Source organism: Argentina silus (assembly GCF_951799395.1).
Source record: "Argentina silus genome assembly, chromosome: 19".
In the NCBI taxonomy this organism is placed as follows: Eukaryota; Metazoa; Chordata; class Actinopteri; order Argentiniformes; family Argentinidae; genus Argentina; species Argentina silus.
The window spans coordinates 17,481,801-17,502,674 of record NC_139673.1 but is presented as its reverse complement, the minus strand read 5'-3'; the positions used below and the strand labels follow the sequence as shown (position 1 = coordinate 17,502,674).

The 20,874-nt window shown below is 40.9% G+C and overlaps 2 pseudogenes across 2 annotated transcripts in view; both read left to right on the top strand.

Moving 5' to 3' along the window:
• Positions 1-4,951, top strand: part of LOC310819883 (cytochrome P450 3A27-like) — a 181,615-nt pseudogene extending 176,664 nt beyond the window's left edge. The window contains exons 9-12 of the transcript XR_014555118.1: positions 800-1,019; positions 1,223-1,385; positions 1,972-2,064; positions 4,707-4,951. The product of XR_014555118.1 is annotated as a cytochrome P450 3A27-like (transcript). The remainder of the gene's footprint in view (positions 1-799; positions 1,020-1,222; positions 1,386-1,971; positions 2,065-4,706) is intronic.
• Positions 4,563-20,874, top strand: part of LOC310819882 (cytochrome P450 3A27-like) — a 186,679-nt pseudogene continuing 170,367 nt past the window's right edge. Inside the window, exon 1 of the transcript in view lies at positions 4,563-4,588. The product of the transcript in view is annotated as a cytochrome P450 3A27-like (transcript). The remainder of the gene's footprint in view (positions 4,589-20,874) is intronic.

Below are 20,874 nucleotides of genomic sequence, written 5' to 3'. Positions count from 1 at the left end.
AAATCATTATCACAGGAGGAAGCTGTTGATGGTGTACTATTCATATTCATATTCATCATGAAATTCTCATCTGCTCAGCGACATGGCTAAATAAGTAATGGAGCGAAAATATATTTTTTCCCTACTTCTAATAGACTGACATGCATTCATGTTTAGCCAGGTTTCAGATAAAAACATTACAGTGCAGCTTTCGCTCTGAGATAAGATCAATAAAGGTTTTGCCAGATAGGGACCTAATATTCAAAAGCACCATGGTAATGTTCTCTGGGCTGTTCGGTGCTGCCCGGCCACAGTTAATGGAATGGATACCAAGTTATTCACATTTGAACCACCTGACAGTTTTCTTGTAGTCTGTCGACTGTGATAGGAAATAATAGACTATAGCACATTCAGTATTCCAAGCAGTCAATCCACTAAAAGCAGCCCAGTTTAGTGGCATTTTGACTTCTGATTGATCCTTGTGTACATCTATCATTTACATTGTTCAGTGGAATCTAAATGTATTTTCTTCTAACTATCAAGATAACATTATTTAGCGATTTTTTTGTTTATTCATGTACAACAAAAAAGCAAGTCTCTATTACACACGTACATTGAAAGTAATGGCGTTCTGTATGCGGGTGTCATGAAATTAGGCTATGCAGATTAGAATAAGTACAGTACTGTGTTCATTTCCCAAAAAAAGAACACAAAAAACTAACAGCTCTTCAGATTTGCGACGAAAAAGAGTTAGTTCTGGGCTACGGCTACGTGAACGACCAATCACTAGTGCTCATGTGAGTGTAATATCCCTGTTCAGGCTCCTATCCAGTACGAGGCTCTGATGCAGATGGACTATCTAGACAGCGTGATCAACGAGTCTCTCAGGTTGTACCCCATCGACTTGAAAGAGTCGCCAAGAAATCTGTTGAGATCAGCGGCATCACCATCCCCAAGGGTATGGTTGTCATGTTACCCATCTGGACCTTGCACCGTGACCCCGATGTGTGGGAAGACCCAGAGGAGTTCAAACCAGAGAGGTAATGGGCCACATCTTAACCACAACCACAATATCAATCACAACAGCAACGATATGAGCAGTGTTCCACAAACAACCATAAAACAAACCTAAATGCGACGACCAAACACAAACAGGTTTCTTCAACCATGTATAACCATCATATTACTGTGATTTAATTGATATGTTCTTTAACCCCTCCTCCTCTGAACTCTCCGTGTGAAGGTTCAGTAAGGAGAACAAGGAGAGCATCGACCCATACACCAACATGCCGTTCGGGTTGGGCCCACGGAACTGTATCGGGATGCGATTCGCTCTGGTATTGATGAAACTGGCGATGGTGGAGATTCTACAGAGGTTCAACTTCACCGTCTGCAAAGAGACAGAGGTGAGACAAAATAATGATACAATGATTGTAAATATAATTTTGTACCTATGACTTTGTTGCGTTTCTATATGTAGCAGAGGTGATTTTGGAATCACACTCGCGTGATGAGGTAGCCCTGCCTGAGACATGTAAACTGAAGTGTCGCCCTCAGACCTTGAGGATGTCCTCTTGGCTTAATAGTAGCGTTTGTGTCTTCCACATGGGAGACCCGGGTTTGAACCCCCATACTACAATTCTGTACTTGCGTACTGCATGAGTATGTACTCCCCATTTAATTTCCCAGATTGCATTTTTCAGTACTAGGCGCCAATCATCCTCAGTATAGGCTACCTACTAAATGATGGAAGTGTGAGATTTAAAAAAAAAGCTATTTGTATTTCTGCAAAACTCCCTCGAGACTTCATAGGGCCATTTTAATGTATGTCGACCCAAGAGAGGTTGTCCAGGAGTTTGAGTTTATTTGAATTTATAGTGCAATGCTACCCGAACGTAACAGTGACACTGTATTAGGTAACATTCATAGTGTAACGCTGACATCTGTTTTACTCGTTCCTTCATACTTTAACTGTGTGTCGACTCTCACCAGATCCCCATTGAGATGGACCTGTTCCGCTGCCAGGAGTCCAACGACAACCAGCTCAAAGCAGACAGCCAGGGATGAGGACCTGCCCTGCTGCAGGTCTCTCAGTTATTATGTTACACATAGATCTAGGATCAGCCCCAACACTGGCTACTTTCAAAAATGGGCTTAAAAAAAAAAAGAGCTTCGCTTTTGCCTTAAATTGAAACTAAATTGGCGCTAATAATTGCACTGTGACCCTAAAATGCACTGTGACTTTTATTCATTTTTTATGTCTTTTATGCGTTTTTATTCTAATTTTTCTTTCATGCTCTTTCCTTTTTATCTATTTTACGTAAAGCACTTTGAATTGCCTCTGTGTATGAAATGTGCTATATAAATAAACTTGCCTTGCCTTGCCTCGCCTCGCCTCTGGGCTCTGCTGCTACTGTATGCTGCTCTCTTTGTATCTGTCTATTAGTGGAGGTCCAGGACTAGTTGTACAGAGACAGTTGTTGTCTGTCGTCTGCAGTGCAGGGATTTGCATGTGACTTGTGTATGTTTTGTACTCGTCTGGTAGTGGGTCTCTATCATCACGCTAAAAACGTGTGTATAATCACAAACTAAATCATAACATGAGAATGAACAACATGCCATCAAAACATGACAATAAATAGGTGTTAGATTAGATTCAACTTTATTGTCATTGTGCAGAGTACAAGTACAGAGACAACGAAATGCAGTTAGCGTCTAACCAGAAGTGCAAAAAAGCAGAAAAGTGCAATGTGAACAATATATACAGGTAGAGCAGTATAAGCAATATATGAGCAGTATAAGTAGTGCAGTATAAGCAGTATATGAGCAGTATAAGCAGTATATGAGTAGTATAAGTAGTGCAGTATAAGCAATATATGTATTAACAGTAACATTATAAGCAGAATAAATATAGAATGCAGTATGAACAGTATAAGCAGTATATGAGCTGTATAAGTAGTGCAGTTACCAATGTATTGGGTCTATCTATGGGTATCGTAGTGCAGCAGTAGTCAAAATGTACCTGCATTTTATCGTTTGAAGTGCCATCTCATCTGTCATAAGATTTGACTTGTAAAACTGAAAAGTAGGATACAACTAATAGCCTAAATGTATAAACACAGACCACAACCAAAAAACAACATGGGAAAATCGTTTACGCATCCTCTGCAGCAGGAACAGTGCAGAGAAAAAGTATGTACAGTAAACCCCATAACTGAATACACTTCATACGCTTCAGCGCGACACAGAACGCCTATACTGCAACAAAGTAAAAAGATGAGACAGACACGTGTCTTCAATAACTTGCATGTTTAATCAAAATACAAGCATTCGGCACATCGTTAACTTGTAGGAAAGTTTAATCAGGTTTTATCAATTGTATTATTTTAAATGTGAAATAAATAGCATCAGTGCAGAGGCTATAACACACTACAAAAGTCACATTAAATCACGGAAAGTAGGCTAGGCTAATTAACGGAACTATATGATTATACAGCCGGAGCCCAGTCCAGGGTTCTGAAAGCGACAAGTAACAAGTGTGCCCATCAACTGTCTAGATATTAGGCCTATACGTAACATTTAGTCCTCCACTTTATATCACAGCCAGTATAACGTTTAAAATGACTACAAAACAAAAGCAATATAGTCTACAGTGAACGGCGCATTGTCCATTTGTCATACATGTCCAAACAGACCCGCTCACTTGAATAGGAAAGTAGCGCGGCGGTTCGTTGCTTCAGCAAACCTCTCGATGACTTTACTGTTGAAATCCATCTGTCCCTGGATCAACGCATTTTCAATGGAAATCATGTCAAGGCCGTTCAGTCGCTGGTGTCTGTTCTGTTCTGACAGATGTATAATGTCTTTGAATCCAGCCGATGCCCAAATAGTCTCCACCAAAAATCATACATGGGAAACAGAACAGCGCATGTTTCGAGGTGGTAGCGGTTAGCCATCTCTTTTTGTCAAACCATTCCTGTTGGCCCTAAACGTTTTATCTCCAACTTCTCTTCCAAATGCAATGTACTAAACCGCATGGTCAACAAATAATCTACACGATTCATTGTGAAAACTTTAGCTAGCTAGCATTAGCGATAGACGTACAGTAGATGAACTGAATTGCTTTGTGATTATTTCCTGTCATGTCAGACCACGTTAACGACATTAGCGTTTAATAGTTTTTCGCCACCTGTTGCTAGGCAGAATTCATACCCAATATAATTTGCGTGAGGTTTTCCCTGCTTACGCCAAACACGCTCACGTTGTTCCCCTCGCAACGATGGGGCAAGAGTGCTCCGCTGCCCCACAGCAGAAAGACGGGACAGGGAGCGCAGTCCGCACACACTAGTAATTACTAGTAATTAGTAATTACTCCAAAAACAGCACTATACGGATTATGAGTCAAGTTTTATATATTTATACACACCAATTTCACCATTTAATCTATTTTGTATTAAATATAAAATACTTATTATTATTACTAATAAAAAATATGACTAATAATTGTTTCGTATTTGTAATGTACTTTATGAGACTTTATGTTTGTAATGTACTTTATAAAGAAAAAAAACCTGTATATCCCTATGGGGGGACGTGCAGCGTTCGGCCTGTAGAGGGAGCTACAGGACCGTGGCCGGGGTTGTGTCGGCGAGACTTTTGTTGCACACCTGCTGCGAATTAAGTCTCGCCGGCGAATGTTTAAGATGTGTGTGCTTCTGCCATTTCAGGAGCGAAGCTGGAGAAGGCGAGGCGAGCAGCGAACGGAGGCTGGAGAGCCCAAGCAGAGAGCCCTATCACCGAGGCTGGAAAGCCCAAGCAGAGAGACCTATCACCGAGGCTGGAAAGCCCAAGCAGAGAGACTTATCACCAAGGCTAGAAAGCCCAAGCAGAGAGACGTATCGACGAGGCTGGAAAGCCCAAGCAGAGAGACTTGTCGACGAGGCTGGAAAGCCCAAGCCCTATTGATCACTTGTTGTGGAATAAACGGGAAAGTACTTCCCTTACTGTGAACGCTGCGTCTGCCTCTGTGTATAAACGGACATCGTTACAATCCCCAAATTTGATTCTATGCAATATGTTTTTTCAAATGTTGTATTTGTCTTGTAGGCTACTTTTGTGTAAGCCGTATATTGTGGGTAAAATGCACTATAAATTCAAATGAACTTAAACTTAAATGTGTATTGCAGTGGAATCCTAACTCGAGATCCGCGTGTAAATCGAATCAATTTCCCATTGACATGAATGCAAGATTTACGCGCGCGGATTTGGAGTTAGGATTCCACCCAAAATGCGTTGCTATTGGTATCATTATGACGTTGATATGTACACAGAATTGAGAATGTTCTGCAATAATACACAAAGTTCTTGAACTTTTAGTTTAGTGGCATAACGAGCTAAGACGCAACCTGAACCTGTGCAATCAGTATTACCAGAGTGAGATATAAAGAGATTATAACCGGAAGATTCGGCGCTTATACACAGCCTACTGACTGAGGTAGGCTAATGTAGGCCAGAGATGTAGTATAGTTGACATATAGTATAGTTTTATAACACTTGTATTTGTAAATACTTGAGACGGCATAGGCCGACTACCTTTACAGCATTTGGACAAGGGACGCGTAAAAATGTCACTGAGAGATATCTGTCACAAGGAGATGATATTCCCATTAAGTCGAATTCAGCGTTGGATATTTCTATATGCCTAAAAACTCACATCTTTAGAAAGGCCTTCCTTTAGGTCCTGTCCTCTTGTTGTTGTTAGTGTTTTGTTTGTGTTTTTGTTTGTGTGTCTATTGCACTCAACTGCACAGGCTTTGAAATTGTCGGCGACAAATGAAAAACACATTCCAAATAAAATATATTTTTTATTATTATTATGAGAGACCTAAATGCATGAATTGAATTAGGGCTTTTTTAATTTTGCCGAGGTCTTCTGCTTATTAGCCTATAGGCTCCTACCTGTACCAGGCCGATTCCAGTTAATAAAATGTGCCCATTATATGGCCACTGATATTTGACCTGTTGGCCACAATTGTAGGCTATATTTCAAGGCGTGTCAACAAACATAGCCAGCCAACCCACACTGGAAGCTTTTGCTGACTCTAACATAGGCCTCTGACAGGACCAAGTCACTTCGAACCATTGCATCGAACGCTGATAAGAGTTGTTAGGCAGTGAATTACCATGATAGTCATTCCAAACCCATTATGACGCCAGCCGAACGCACATTATAGATAATAACATTTCTTTGCTGCCAATCGGTGTACTGGTATTTGTTGACTGATTCAGAAGGGCAAACTCAAAGATTGTTATACCATTCTCATTTGGGGAATCTTTCTGACATTCCTGTTGCATTATAGTATGGGTGTGTGGAGATTATTTCAATCATTTTTGTTTGTGTTCTATCTACTGAAGGTGCATAAAAACAATGGAGGTGAAAATATATATGAGTATTGAGGATATCAGGAAGGAGCATGAGAGGATTAAGACAGAGAAGGCAGAGTTTGAGAAAAAGATAGAGGAATATGAGAAACAAAAGAGAAGGGACCAAAAAGTTAGGCAGAGGGAGGAGGAGATCCTGGCCAGAAAGGCAGAAAGACTGCAGGAGGACAGGAATGAGTTCAATAGGGAGAGGGAGGAGATAGACAGTGGGATCAAGATCCTCATGATGGAGATTGAGAAAGAGAAGGAGTCCTCAAAGGAGATACTTAGAAAGGCTGAGAAGGCAGAGGCAGAGTTAAATATGATGAGGAAGGAGAGCGTGAAAATCCAAAGAGACGGGCAGAAGGTGGAGCAAGAAATGCTCAGGATGTGGAAGGAGAAGGAGACATTTCTCAAGGCCAAGAAACAGACGGAGAAAGAGATGGAGAAAAATATGGTGGCAGTCAAGAGGAGAGAGGCCCTGGTGATGGAGGCCGAAGAAAGACTTAAACTGAGCAAGGAAAAAGAGAAGGAAGAGCAGGAGAAGGAGACCTCAAAGGAGATGCTTAGAAAGACAGAGAAGGTCGGAGCAGAGTTGCAAATGATAAAGAAGGAGTGGGTGAAAATCAAAAGAGACGGGCAGAAGGTGGAGCAAGAAATGCTCGGGATGTGGAAGGAGAAGGAGACATTTCTCAAGGCCAAGAAACAGATGGAAAAAGAAATGGAGGCAGTCAAGAGGAGAGAGGCCCTGGTGATGGAGGCCGAAGAAAGACTTAAACTGAGCCAGGAAAAGGAGAAGCTAGAGCAGGAAATGGAGACCTCAATGGAGATGCTTAGAAAGACAGAGAAGGTCGGAGCAGAGTTGCAAATGATAAAGAAGGAGTGGATGAAAATCAAAAGAGACGGGCAGGATGTGGAGCGAGAAATGCTCAAGATGTGGAAGGAGAAGGAGACATTTAAAAAGGATAAGAAACAGATGGAGAAAGAGATAGAGGCCATCAAGAGGAGAGAGGCCCTGGTGATGGTGGCTGAAGAAAGAGCGAAACAGAGTCTGGAAAAAGAGAAGCTAGAACAGGAGAGGGAGACATTGAAGAAGGTGAGCATGGTGACGATTAGAGAGATGGTAGAGAACCTATAGACTAAGTAGATGAAGGTGATTGTTGCTAGTTTTACTATAGCATTTAGTCCATGACCTTCAACTCTCAGTTGAATTTGTCCAATTCTTGTCTCACCTTGCACTCCCCTCTGATGTTACTTTTTTAATTTCAGATGAACGATGGCTCCAGATATGCAGAGATGCCCCAACCCTCATGTTCTCTGATGGCTCAGCTGGTACACAATCAGGCAAACCAGGGGACGAGCCTTTCTGTCAAAAGCCTTGTTGATGTGGCCCTGGCTGAGAGCGTGTGGGGGTGCAGAGATAAGACAGGGGACTGCACATGCCGACACCGTTAGCCTGGAAACCTCAACACAATTGGCCGCTATTTAGGGATACATAGCAAATCAATTTATATAGTTGTCTTAAGTTCAATAAATTAAGTTGAACATTAAATTAAATTGACTTCCTTTCTCTACCACTGTGACTGCTTGTGGCATTTATTATTATAGAAAGTCTTACTTGTGATGACCGTGATGTATGTAGCTGAAGATGAATGTAGCTATTTATTTTAAGTCGCTCTGGATAAGAGCTTCTGCTAAATTACTCAAACGTAGGCCTAAAGTACATCCGTAAAATAATGTATCCATTTCCTGTTAACCATCTCTAAACCCTAGATGGCAGTATTTACTCTTACACCAGAAACGTGACCATTTGCACGTGTGGATGCAGAAGAAATAGCCTCCCAGTCTGTTTCTGCAAGGAACTTCTAATTTATGGATTCTGTACATTGTTTTATGTTGAGAGTCTTGTCAAGTCTGAATATCTTAGAGTTGGGGTTTGTCCTCTACCTCCAAATATAAACGAGGACAATCACTTTGTTTTTCATACAGGTACCACTATTGTATGTATTTCTGTAATCTATGTTTCTATTACTTTACCATACTATGAAACTAATTGAATATGTTTTTAAGCGTCCAAAAAGCATTGATACCATTTCCAAGCACTCCAAGAATCATTTTGCGTTGCTGCTGCAGCAGCTGCGCAATGTCAACACTTTACACACGCACTGGTGTAGCATGTAACATTAAAATCCATCAACTTCATATCACACCATTGATGATTGGTGAACTTGTTGGATCAGTTAAGGCCTGTGCCAGAAAACAGTACACACACCAATCACACAATGGGACTATAACAGGCACATACAGTGCATTCTGAAAGTATTCAGACCCCTTCACTTTTTCCGTATTATGTTATGTTACAGCCTTATTCAAAAATAGATGAAATTATTTTTTTTCCTCATTAATCTACACACAATACGCAATAATGACAAAGGTGCTTCAACAAAAAACGTAAAGGGTCTGAATACGTATGTAAAGGTGATATTTCAGTTTTTTATTTTGAATAAATTAGCAACAATTTCTAAAAACCTGTTTTTGCTTTGTCATTATGGGGTATTGTGTGTAGATTGATGAGGAAAAAGGCTGTAACATCACAAAATGTGGAAAAAGTGAAGGGGTCTGAATACTTTCCGAGAGCACTGTACTTACATCTTGATTTACAGAATCACACCTCGTACACACTTGCAAGTGATAGCAACGCCTATCACCTGTCCCAATAAAGGGATGCTACAAGCGCACCATTTCATCCTTTCCACTCTTCACTCTCTGACTGTCTGAAGTGTACTGTAGTTGTGTTGTTGTAGCTGGGTACACCTCAGCCTATGATTCTCATGGGGCGTTAGGTTGAAAAGTGTACTGTAGTTGTGTTGTTGTAGCTGGCTACACCTCAGCCTATGATTCTCACGGGGCGTTAGATTGTCTCTGATAGAATCCTACGGTTCAGCTCAACGATGATTTTCACCTTCTGAGCACCTGTTAACTCTCTGAGCTAGCAGGCTAACCTGTGAGCTCTCAATTTTTTGTTATTGTTGAACCCTAGCTCGACGATAATTCCTCAGGTTATTATTAGAACTTGCAAGGTCACATGTGTAGGCTACAGCTAGCACTTGGGACGGACGGCTAACTAAGTTACTTGTTGTTTCCGGACAGCTGAGAACCTTGGCTAGCTTTGACAAGGTAATATTGAGAAATATTAGCACCCTGTTTGCAGGAGGGTTGGTCAGCTTGTGTTTGTAGCCCTAGGACTACTGAGCACTTTCTAGTAATTAATAATTTACTAGCTAGTTACCTCGTATAATGATCTGGAACATACCAGTTCTCTCTGGTGTGGGACCACCATATCTAACTATGCGGGTACCAGTTCCCTGTGGTAGCACGTGGGTGTAGCAATGCTGAGGTGTGCTGATATTATACCTGTTTGTTGCATCGTGCGCTGTATCTAAACTAACCCCACAACAAAGTCAACTAATAAACATGGGCTACGCATATCTTAAACATGCCTGTGTGTGTGTGTGTGTGTGTGTGTGTGTGTGTGTGTGTGCGTGCGTGCGTGCGTGTGTGTGTGTGTGTTTGTGCGTGCTTGCGTACATGTGTTTTTTCGGGGATGCAGAGAAAGTCTTCCAGCTGTTCCAATGACAACATCCATCCATCCATCCATACATACATAGACCTATGCATTTAATTCTGGTTTGTTTATAACTAAGAGGAAGACACATTTATCATCAAAAACCACTAGTTATCATCAAAAAGGATGGTCACAGTTTGCTAAAAAAGAGTACCTAAAAAGCCTGCAAAGGTCTCGTAAAAGATATTGTGGACAGATGAGATGAATATTATCATGGACTAGAGTGACAAAAGTTTGGAGAAAAAAGGATCTGCCCAAGATCCACAGCATACCACCTCATCTGTGAAACATGGTGCAGGGGGTGTTAGGTGTGGGCATGTATAGTTGCCATTAGAACTTGCTAACTTGTCTTAATTGATGATTGTACCTGCTGACGGCAGCAGCAGAATGTATTCTGAAGTGCACAGAAACATCTTGTCTGCTTGAGTGCAAGCAAATGCCTCCAAATGCATTGGATGGAGCCACACCATACAATAAAACAATGACCCAAAACACTGCCATAGCAACTAGTGGAAAGATCTTGATTGGCCAAGTCAATCTTCAGATTAAAATTCAATTGAACATGCATTACATTTCCCTAATGATAAGAATTTAGGCAAAAAGACCTCAAAACAAACAACAACTAAAGATGGCTGCAGTACAGGCCTAGCAGAGCATCACCAAAGAAGATGCCCAGCGTCTGGTGAGGTTAGTGGGTTGCAGACTTCAGGCAGTTATTGTCCACTAAATACTAGTGGATTGTCCACTAAATACTAAACATGACTGCTTCATTTGGACATTTGATAAGTCTGTCCCATTACTTTTGGGTACACTGAAATAGGGGGATTATGCATAAAAAGTGGGGTAATTTCTAAATGGTGAAACCAATGTGTATACAAATACCATCAAATAAAAGCTGAGAATCTCTACTTTAACCTTGTAGTAATTGTTTAATTTCAAATCCAAACGTTTGATAAAGTTCTTCATAACCAACATCAGGGAGATGTGACCAGAGAGTGGATCCTGGCTATAAGGGCACACACTTGCCAACACACATTCTGGTGTGACATGTGCGATGTCTTATTGATCTATGTTGCTTTGGCTGTCTCCATGTGTGGATCATTGTAATCAGGGGTGGGGCTGGCCTTTTAAACACCTGTGCTTTGTTTCATTCAGGGAAAACAAAGAGATTTTTAACATTTCTTTTAAAGAGACAACACACATTTTCTGCCATGCCTCTGTCAATTGATTTGGCTTTAATCAATGGTTTCTTCTTGATGTTGTGTACATGTTTTCATGCCTATGTCACCTTTCAGAGGAAATCAAGGAACCTATCCAGATCTGATGTCGTATTAGATGAGTCAAACCCTGTCAGAACATAGTTTGCTTTTGCTAGATTCTTTTCTTTTCTTTTGTCTAGTATTGGTATACATGGTCGAAATGATGCACTAATGTTTAGTATTTGGTTGACAATACTTTGTATGCAATAACCGTCTGGGACCCATTGACCCCACCAGGTGCTGGGTATCTTCTCTGGTGATATTCTGCCAGGCCAGCCATCTTTTTGCCAGGTCTTTTTGCCCAAAATCTTACCATCAGAAAATGAAATGCATGTTCAGTAGGATTTAAATCCAAACATTGACATGGCCAGTCAAGGACTTTCCACTTTTTCGCCCTGAAAATCTCCCTAGCTCCAATGGCAGTATGTTTTGGGTCAATGTCTTACTGTATGATGAAGCGCCATCCAATGAATTTGGAAGCATTGTTTTTACTCGACCAGACAAGATATTTCTGTACACTTCAGAATACATTCTGCTGCTACTGTCAGCAGTAACATCATCAATTATGATAAGTTAGCAAGTTCTAGTGGCAGCTATACATGCCCAAACCATAGCATCCCCTCCACCATGTTTCACAGATGAGATGGTATGCTGTAAACCTTGGGCAGATCCTTTTTTCTCCAAACTTTCCTCTTGCAATCACTCTGATAATATTCATCTTATCTGTCCACAAGACTTTTTTCCACACCTCTGCAGGCTTTTTAGGTACTTCTTAGCAAACTGTAACCCGACTATCCTTTTTAAGAATAACTAGTGGTTTGCATCTTGCAGTGAAGCCTCAGCCATTTGCGATTGCTGAACTCATCAGTGCTTGATTTTGGCAAGTCTAAGGTTTTGACTATGTTTCAGATTTTTCAGCTTTCACCATTTGTCAATTCCTTTGCTATTGTAATGTATCTAACACCTTGTCCTTTGTTGGGAATGATATTTAAGGAGAGGGACAGCGAGATATTCTTTGAGTTTTGGGTTAGGCCCATCAAGGGCATCATTCTCCCGCGTTGTCCTTGATGCACGTTAACGTATGGTTAAAACTTACAGACGTATGTTGTTTTAAATTGTGTTAAATTGGTTATTTTGTTGATACTCTATTCTCATTCTTCCTATGGGCATTAATGTGATGTTGTGCGCTCGATAAAGGTTCTGTTAATCAGGGCTGGCTCTAGCCATTTTGGTGCCCAAGCATTTTTCCTTCTTTTGCATTATCAAATGTCTAAATTAAGCACTCATGTTTAGTATTTGGTCCCCAATCCTTTGTATGCAAAAGTGCAAAAGTCTGTGACCCATTGACCCAACCAGACGCTGGGTATCTTCTCTGGTAATGCTATGTTGCAGCGACTGTTGTTGTTTTTTTAAGGATGTTTTGCCCTAAGTCTCCTCTTGAGCAAATGAAATGCATGTTCTATAGGATTTAAATCTGGAGACTGACTTGGCCAGTCAACAACTTTCCACTTTTTGGCCCTGAAAAATTCCCTAGTTCCTATGGCAGTATGTTTTGGGTCATTGTCCTGCTGTATGATGAAATGCTGTCCAATGAGTTTGGAGCCATTTACTTGTACTTGGACTGACAAGATGTAAATAAATGATTCTCAATTATGGTGAGCACTCTTTGGTTATCCACTGGAAGTCTTCCTTGGCCTACTAGGTAATTTGCGATTTCTGAGCTCACCAGTGCTTTCTTTCCTTTTAATGAAGTTAAATGAAGTTCCAAACTGTTGATTTTGGTAGGTTTAAGGTTTTGGCTATGTTTACTTTTTTTCTGATATTTCAGCATCATAATGGCTTCCCTGACTTTCAATAACATCTCTTTGGTCCTCATGTTGACAAGACACCAATAGCAGACTGCACAAATTATGTGACGGAACACACCTGACGAACACACTTGTCAAGCCAATTGTCCTATCACTTTTGTGTAGCCTGAAATAGGGGGATTATGCATAAAAGTGTTGGAATTTCTGAATGATAAACCAATATGTACATTATATAAAAAATAAAAATCTCTACGTTTTTATTTCAAATCCAAACAGAAGAAAAAATGCTTCACTGTCCCATTACTTACGCACGGTACTGTATAACCTTCTGTGGAAAGGGTTTTACATGGAACCCAAAAGGTTTCTTCAAAGGGACAGTGGAAGAAGAACCCTTTTTGGTTCTAGGTAGCACTTTTTCAAAGAGTGCAGGATCTGTGATGGGTCTGTCTGTCTCTATCTACGGTATATTTGCTTGAATGCCACAGCCTATTTAAGTATTGTTGCTGACCATGTGCATCCCTTCATGGCCACAATTTACCCACCTTCTAATGGCTACTTCCAGCATGATAATGCACCATGTCACAAAGCAAAAGTCGTCTTAAACTGGTTTCATGAACATGACAATGAGTTCAGTGTTCTTCAGTGGCCTTCCTTGTCACCGGATCTGAATCCAATAGAACATCTTTGGGATGTGGCACAACGGGAGATTCACATCTTGAAAGTGCACCTGAAAAATGTGCAGGAATTGCGTGATGCAATCATGTCATCATTGACCAGAATCTCAAAGGAATCAATGTCACAAAGAATTGAGGCTGTTTTGAGAGCAAAGGGAGGCTCTACCTAGTATTAGTATAGTGTTCCTAATAAAGTGTTGGGTGAGTGTATATCTAACTGTCTTTGTTTTTGCTGGTCTGTAGGATCTATGATGGCCGTCAGCCTGTCCTGTGTATCATGGACACAGCCATGATCAAAACCATCCTCATCAAGGAATGCTACTCCCTTTTCACTAACAGGAGGGTAATACGCTAAATTGAAGTTGTTGTATGGGGAAAAAAACATAAGGGCTCATTAAATAGATAATATCATTGTTATTATAGCATTATTAATATTCGGTTAATTTTGCAGTATATAATCATTGTTATTTTTCTAGAATTTCTATCTCAACGGGCCTCTGTATGACGCCGTGTTTATCGCTGAGGATGATGCATGGAGACGGATCCGCAGTGTCCTGTCTCCCTCCTTCACCAGTGGGCGGATCAAAGAGGTACAGTCCCATCTCTCCTCTCCTTCTTTTATTCATTCCAACAACACAAATAAATGAATGACTAACAACTCTGACGTGTGTGTGTGTGTGTTTATGTGATTTGTACTATGTGTATAGTGTGTATTCATTGTTGTTTGTTGTTGTGTGAAGCAGCAACTTTAATTGTCTAAGACAAATTTCCATCCGGGACAACAAAGTATATTTAATCTTATCTTAGATAAGTTCAGTGGTCAGATGACAGAGTTTAGAATAATAGTTCATCTTTGGAGTCACTTATTCCTTGACTATATACATAATGTATATTCTCAGGCTATATAAACATTAAAATAATTCCTGTTTCAAAAATGATATTAACCCATGTTTTGCATATATTAATCCATGTATCAATCATCATATTTTTCCATGTATCCTTCCCAACTCAGATGTTCGGGATCATGAAGCAGCACTCTGGTAATTTGGTCAGCAATCTGAAGAAGACGGCCGATAACGAAGAGCCCATTGAACTAAAAGAGTGAGTATTTCTCTCCGAAAAGATAAGGTGAATTTGTAATTTCAGTGAACTCCCCCTTTAATTTTGTGGTTGTGGTTCTGGTGGTCAAAGATTTTGTGGTTGTGTTCCAGGTTCTTTGGACCATACAGTATGGATGTGGTCGTCAGCACTTCATTCAGTGTCGACATCGACTCCCTCCACAACCCCTCTGACCCCTTTGTGACCAACATCAAGAAAATGCTCAAGTTTGACATCTTCAGCTCACTGTTCCTCACAGTCGGTACAACTGCCTCCATATAGCTTTCAGTCTCAATCATTTTGTGCTTAATAAATGAAGCTATTGATTTCATTACACTGTGGAAACACTCTATGAGACCACCAGTAGCTCTCTGTCCTTCCTGGCCTACAATCTGGCAACCAGCCCTCACATTATGACCAAGCTGCAGGAGGAGATAGACACTGTTTCCCAACAAGGTAACCCCTCTGCAGACTCCTATATAGTACTATTCATGTGGAACAGGAAATATGATAGTGACAGTATTTTAGAGGGTACTGATGAGTGTGTAACCCCTGTGCACTGCAGACTCCTACAGTATCTATTACTATTGCTTTGGAACAGATGGTTAGATAGGTGACAGTATTTTGCAGTGTGCTAATGTGTCTGTAGCATCCCTGTGCAGACTTCTGCCCAGTATTATTCATTTGAAACAGGAAGTAGATAGGTGTTGTTGGAATCTTCAGAATAGTTAAAAGGCCAGTACCTGAGGACCTGAGGGATCTACAGGGTATATACCTTAAAAGCATGTCTGACATGCAGTGGTGTGCGTGACCATAGAGTGATTTCTAAACTAATACAATTATCTTAAAATAAATTATAAAACGAACAGGTTATCAGTGCAGAGACTTGTATGATATGTGCTCTCCATCTGACTCGTGCTGCTGCATTCTGTATCATTTGCCAATAGCTTTCTTTGGTCGACCAGACAGGAGAGTGTTACAGTAATCAAGGCTGCTAGTAATACAAGCATGCATTTGTCATTCAGTGTCAGCCTGGGAGAGGAAAGGTTGCACCTTTACAGCTGTGTTCTGTAAAGGTCCATGTAATATTCAACCTTTTTAAAAGCTTCCTAAAGGTTGTAATGACTCTCTTTAATCGGTAGCGATCAGGGAACGAGATCCCTTGAAATAAATATGTCATTTACAAACGCTGTTTTGGTTCGGAAAACACGCTTTTTAAAATGGAGTGTCCTACCTGGTTTTTGCTCGAATGACTAGTTCTGTGACATCCATATGTCCGCAATGCATTTCACCAGGAAATCAATCAAACTGTTTGACTGGTGCTACAGAGTCGATAGTTGCCCTTAGTTTGGTGTTGAAGCTGGTTAATAAATCATTATCACAGGAGGAAGCTGTTGATGGTGTACTATTCATATTCATCATCATGAATCTCATCTGCTCAGCGACATGGCTAGATAAATAATAGAGGATGCAACAGGAGTAAGACCCTTTGTAATCACTAGGTCCAGGGTGTGGCAGTGGTTATGGGTGAGCCCAGTAACTCACTGAATAAAGTCCGTAGAATTCAAGAGATTCATCAAATCCATGGCTGTCGAGTCAGTCTCATTGTCCACATGTAGGTTAAAATCACCAATGATAATAATCTTAGCATAATTTGAATGAAAGGTAGATGGGCCTTGGATGAAACCGTGATCTTTACATTTCTCATCCTTGTCATCAGGTGTCTTTATCACTCATTACTGTGCAACAGGAGGCTGATGGAGGTAGAAATGGGAGGACAGCTCATTGTAATTAGAGCTTGACAGACATATCTGATATTGGCCTTAAAGAAATATCGGGGAGTTATTCACCATGTTATATATAATATAGAGGAAACTGGACAGCACTTATTATGGATCATTTAACACAATTACACATGACACAACTGTGTTAACAGAGACACAATACGTCCTGCTCCTGTACATGTTTGTATATACTGTACATTTTCCCCTATGTCTGCTAAGGGCTTCACTGCTTTTTCCACTGTTTATGTGGCACATAATATATTTATATGTAATTGGCCACTTACGTAAATGTGTTATTTTATATGTATGCACTTTATCTTGCATGTTTACAGACTCCCCCCATTCAATTTCACGCATTTCTATTTGGAGTATAAAAGGCACTAGATCACCTGCGGGTATATAAGCTGTGGCTTGCGCTGCGTTCTTCAGTTGGCAGTTAATACCTGAACCAGTAAAGACTGAGGACCAGACGACTCACTAGTGTGTTTTCCATTTATTCTTAAGCATAAGCATTAATACAGTTTGTCATTAATGTAGGCTTTCTATTTAGTGTACCGTTAGGCATAGTAGCATATGAAGTTTGTAGTTTGTTAGCGGTACTTGCGCTAGCTTGGTATCCTAAACGAGGACGAGTTAGCACTAGCTTGCCGTTTACGATGAGTGGTTGTTGTCAAATGACACCTGACAAAACATGTCGAAGGGAGTCTGGTGTAACGTTTGCCTGACTCCACTGATACAGATGTATGTGTAGGATTTAATGTTAGAGTGTTTTGTAGTTTACATTTTCTTTGTTTTTCTTCGTTTTCTCCTAACGGTTAAGAGAAGGTAGACGGTTAGAGCCAGAGTCCGAACCGCTGATGAACAGCGCTGTAGTTTACCGTTGCCAAGGCAACCAGGCAGCTCACAGGTTGTACCATATTTCTAAATCATTATTTTGATATAATACTGAAATGTTGATATTATATTGTTATTGTTTTACATTGTAATTTGTATTGTTCCAACTAAGTTCATTGGCAGTTAATACCTGAACCACGAGTATGTTTTCCATTTATCCCCCCCCCTATACTAACCCTAACCCCAACCCCACCCAGAGACCTCTTCATCCCCGCTACCCCCCTTGTACAAGTTCTCTCCTGCTAATACAAATAAAATGAAATAGCCGACTGCCTATGGCCCCTGGTGTGAGCATTGATTACTTTGTCTTATGATGACTGTTGGATAGATGATTCAATTACTTAAACAAATGTATTGTTGTAAGTCGCTTTGGATAAAGGCGTCTGCTAAATGCCATGAATGTAAATGTAAATTACAATGGAGGGCCATGTCCAGAAACGACCCCGAGCCCCTACCACTGATCTATATACCTATATCTATGTCTGTGTTTTGTCTATTAATTAATAATATGATGATGATTAATCCCAACGACGTATATTTTCCAAGAAACAACATGAGCATATCTGTAATCAAATAAATATCTCCTGCGTCATAATGCTGTTGTCTTGATGACGCTGCTAGCAATGACGTAAATTTATGTAAAAGTCACTTTGGTCACTTGAACCTCCAGTTGTTGTCAAATAGCCTTTGCTGGTTGTCATTTGTAATGTGTTACGCTCATTAGTGGAAATAGATTCAATTACATTTCAACACAATGGAGAAAAACTGGTGGGACCCGCCGCAGGTAAGTTTGCCTTGCTCTATTTTAGTTTAAATAAACGGGAATACTTTATATTAAATTGCCCCAATACTTGGGCCAAATGTCCAAGGACGTAGGATGTATCTTTCGAGAGGGGGTGCTGCCTAAATGTTGTGTAAAGGGCTGTGCCATGGCTGCTGGTGGGCCGGTCGATCTGTGGGCTGCGGGGCCGGTGAGCGACACGATGTGTGGGCTTCGCGCAGATCCCCCCTACCTTAATCGAATAAGCACTAGGCCGACAAGCTCCTGTATATTTTCAGCCTACCTCAAGTCCGTGAACTGCCTTCAAGTAAACGCAAAGCTGTAAGAAGCAGGGCTGAAAATTAATCAAATTTAATGAAATCAAGCTCTATCATCCGTGGTGACAACATGTTACTGTACACTTGTTTGTATTCGTATGTTATCGTCCAGTCAAAGTAGCCTACAATTCAAAGCAACATTTCCCCCACAATCAGGACCTAGACCTACTGCAAAGAAATACCCTTAATTGGCTACTCTTTGTTGTTAGATCTCTGGGAAGTAATTCATCCGACTCGGCAGACAGTTTGATCCCAACATCAAGTCAAATCGCGGTAATTTCGGTGAGCGCTTAATTCCAAAAACAGCTGTTTGTCAGTGAAAGAGCAGCGTAACAGCCTAAAAAGTGAAACGGGACGAGCTCAATCGTTGTTACAGAGAGAAATGTGGCTGCAAAATCAACCATTTTAAAGATCAACATTAAAACGAGACAGCTTTATAAATAACCTATAGAGGATGGACTATCGAAGAAAGATGATTGACAGAACAATATCAAAATGGTTAATTTGATGTTTTCAGGTAGGCCCTATCTAAAATATAACCAAACATAGTTGGCACTAATAGGTCTTAATCGACAGGACCTTTCCTTAAGTAAGTCGTAAGTTGACTTTGCAAAGGGCCTACAATTACTTACTGTACAGGCCTACATGATTTGCAATATAAATTGTGTCGGATATGTTGAATAAAAGGTAGATGTAGGCCTTTTTTAAAGGCAAAACTAGAGAGCCCCTTTTGGGAAATTGGGAACGCAACAGCCTATTCTTGAGAACATTGTGAGGTACCGCAATCTCTTTGCGAGGGAAGCCTGTTATCTAACGCAATCATATTTCTTGACGTTTCCCTGTCATTGTGTCTGTCATCTCCATCAGGAAGTTTCAAAGCCCTATGCTACTGTATTTGATAACTACCCACTCACCCCATTCAGGATGGCTAAACATAGACAATATGTAAAGATCACTGGAGACAATTGAATGGTTTTATACTCAGAAAAGACAAATACATTCATAGAGACATTCTCGAGACTGCACCTGTAGTGTGTTCACTGTATGTCCACAGGAGTGTAAAGAGGATCAGGCTGCCCTGATGATGGAGGCAGCAGGACCGGCAGCTTTCGCAGCCTACACCCCACTCCCACAGAGGACATCAAGACGGGCCAGGCACACGAGAGAGAGGGCCAGAGTGGCTAAAGAAAGAAAGGAAGAGAAGGAGGGTTGGAGGAGGGAGATGGAGGAGAGAGCGGAAGAGGTGGAGGGAGCCCAAAACCTTCTGCATAAGGTGAAGGAGCACACCGATGCAGAGAAGGAGAGGCTGAAGGAGGAGAGAGAGAGGGTGGACAAGGACAGAGAAATGGTGGACAAGGACAGAGAAATGGTGGAGAGGAAGAGGAAGATAGTCAACCATCTTAAAGATAATATGGAGAGGAAGAGGAAAGTGTTGGATAGAGACACTGAGAAAGTGAATGAATGCAATGCAATACTCAGTCGCATTCAAAAGACGCAGGAAAATAACAAAAAGGATTTGGAGGAGAGGATTGTCCAGTTGGAAATAAAGGCGAAAGAGGTGGAGGAGGTGGAGAAAGTGACAAAGGAGATGGAGGAGACTTTCCAGAGGGAGATGGAAAAAACAAGAAATGAGATGAAGAGGAGAGAGAAGGAGGTGGAGGAGAGAGAGAGGGTGGTGCAGGAGAGAGAGAAGGAGGTAAAGAAGAGCGAAGAGAGATTAAAGATGAGTGAGAAGGAGACCGAAACAATGGAGGTGATGAAGAGAAGGGTAGAAGAGGTTGACAGAGAGATGGAGAGAATCCTAGAGGAGAAAGAAATGGAGGTGAAACAAGTGAAAGAGAGGATGGAGGTGATGAAATGGGCAGAGGAGGAGAGAGAAAAAGACAGGAATGAGAAGAAGAAAGAAAAGGATATTGAATGGATGAGAAAGGAGTTGGAGGTGATGAAGAGAGTAGAGGAGGTGGAGAGAGAGAAGGAGAAAATCCTGGAGGAGAAAGAATGCGACGTTAAACGTGTGAGAGAAGAGATGGATGTGATGATAAAGAATATGGTGGAAAGGAGGGAGAGGGAAGTGAAAGAGGAGATGAGGATGAAGACAGAGATGGAGAGAGAGAGGGAGAAGATTGAAAAGGAGAAAGAAAAGGTTATTGAATGGATGAGAAAGGAGATGGAGGCGGGTATGAAGAGAGAAGAAGAGATGGAGAGAGAGATGGAGAGAATCCTGGAGGAGAAAGA